Below are 2,500 nucleotides of genomic sequence, written 5' to 3' on the forward strand. Positions count from 1 at the left end.
AGGCTGAGCTCCCCTGCACGATACACCTCGAAACCCTCTCAGGTCCCGGCGGCGCGCAGCGCCGTCCTAAGTACTTGGTCGGGTTCGAGAGAGGCGCAATCGCCCGGAGATGGGCGAGTAGACGCTTTCAGTGCGAACACCCGTGCTCCCAACTGAGCTTGCCGCTGCCGACAGAGGCCCGGGAGCGTGCTGTCGTGGCATTGCCGGCGGGAAACAACACGCGCCACCTACGGTGACCGGCAGCTCCAACGCCAGCGCCACAGAAGGGCAAAGCCCCACTTGGGTGCAGAAGCGAACTCTCCCAGCACAGCGCACGCGCCAACACGTCCGCAGAGCTGCGATACAAACCACCTGCGAGAACCGCTGGGGGCGACCGAGCAGCAGACGGCGTCGCGACGCCGAGTGCCGGGCGGCGGCGCATCCTCAACGCACACAGTCCGCAATCGGACCAGCACACTGCAGATGTCCACCGCGCTTCGCACCGGGCTCGGCAGAACCCACTTTGGCCGCCTGGCGCCGCGCGCAGGGTGCGCCGGCGCATAGCTGGGACGCCAGCCGGGCCCGTCGGCCGGCGCTCCTGCCACTGGGCGCCCCCCACCAGCCGGCTGTAGTGCGTGCGCTCACGCAGCGCGCGGCCAGCACGCCGGGCGGCCCCCCCTCACCGGCCGGGGACTGTCCCGCCAAGCCACAGCCTCGTATCGCTTCATACCCACATGGCCAACTCAGGTTCGGGGGCATGGCGGGTACCGCCGAAACAACCGGTTCATAGATGTACCGATCGTCGCTATCACCGATGCACCTGCAGCGCGAACAACCGCTCAACAACTGATTTCCAGTTCATTTGCGGATCTTTGGCAGCAAACGTATACGTCAATCTACATTTGCGAAATCTACGATTCTGGCATGCCTGCATGTTATGTGTCACGACACGCTACATCAGCCCACATACACACTGCGGCATGTACACGAGAGAACACGTGGAAGATGGTCCGCGCACGTGTGCAATGTCCCTTGCGCGGTCGACTGTCAACCGGCCTCTGTAGCATGTCGCAGATGTGGAACGCGGTCCACCGTGCTATCATGTTGTGTGGGGCAATACGATTAAATAGGAAAACCCTCGTCGCTACATCAACAGACGGCTCACGCTGATTCCCGGCAGAGGGAGGAGGGGGGGGGGGGGGCCAACATGCAATACTTTCGTCCGTACCTACCTACCACATGTCTGTACGGCGTACAACAGTGCAATCTCGCTGTAATGGGGAGACGAGACAAGTAGCATCGTGCACAACATATGGCCCTTATGATTCGCCATTGTAGGGCGCAGCCGGTGTACGGTCAAGCATGTGCCACATTATGTCACTCAGTACGTAACGACGGATGATCAGTGTGGGTTACGCGTACATCAGCGGACAGTCCACACAGGCCGTACCACAACGTACACTGACTGCATCGACAACCGAATGCAACTGAACAGCTGCAAGGCTCATTTCACAAACAAACGCCTGACCGACCAGCTTGGAAGGGCAGGAGGGGAGGGCGATATTCGTTCTGTAGCGGTACACCCTTCCAGTGGTTAGCGGGACTGTGTAGAAAGTACGCAACACTCGAAAGACCTTTATGTGAGGGTACGCACCATGGCATCAAGAAATACACATGACACCAGAGGATCCAAGCAGTGAACTATGTTCAGAGGGTTGCTGTTAGGCAAAGCTACATTCCTGTGACGTTACATGTGACAGTTAAGGTGCAGTGTAAGTTAGGTTAAGGTGCAGTGTAAGTTAGGTTAAGGTGCAGCGTAAGTTAGGTTAAGGTGCAGTGTAAGTTAGGTTAAGGTGCAGCGTAAGTTAGGTTAAGGTGCAGCGTAAGTTAGGTTAAGGTGCAGCGTAAGTTAGGTTAAGGTGCAGCGTAACTTGGGTTAAGGTGCAGCGTAACTTGGGTTAAGGTGCAGCGTAACTTGGGTTAAGGTGCAGCGTAACTTGGGTTAAGGTGCAGCGTAACTTGGGTTAAGGTGCAGCGTAACTTGGGTTAAGGTGCAGCGTAACTTGGGTTAAGGTGCAGCGTAACTTGGGTTAAGGTGCAGCGTAACTTGGGTTAAGGTGCAGCGTAACTTGGGTTAAGGTGCAGCGTAACTTGGGTTAAGGTGCAGCGTAACTTGGGTTAAGGTGCAGCGTAACTTGGGTTAAGGTGCAGCGTAACTTGGGTTAAGGTGCAGCGTAACTTGGGTTAAGGTGCAGCGTAACTTGGGTTAAGGTGCAGCGTAACTTGGGTTAAGGTGCAGCGTAACTTGGGTTAAGGTGCAGCGTAACTTGGGTTAAGGTGCAGCGTAACTTGGGTTAAGGTGCAGCGTAACTTGGGTTAAGGTGCAGCGTAACTTGGGTTAAGGTGCAGCGTAACTTGGGTTAAGGTGCAGCGTAACTTGGGTTAAGGTGCAGCGTAACTTGGGTTAAGGTGCAGCGTAACTTGGGTTAAGGTGCAGCGTAACTTGGGTTAAGGTGCAGCG

This window comes from Schistocerca gregaria, unplaced genomic scaffold, assembly GCF_023897955.1.
Source record: "Schistocerca gregaria isolate iqSchGreg1 unplaced genomic scaffold, iqSchGreg1.2 ptg000685l, whole genome shotgun sequence".
Lineage (NCBI taxonomy): Eukaryota > Metazoa > Arthropoda > Insecta > Orthoptera > Acrididae > Schistocerca > Schistocerca gregaria.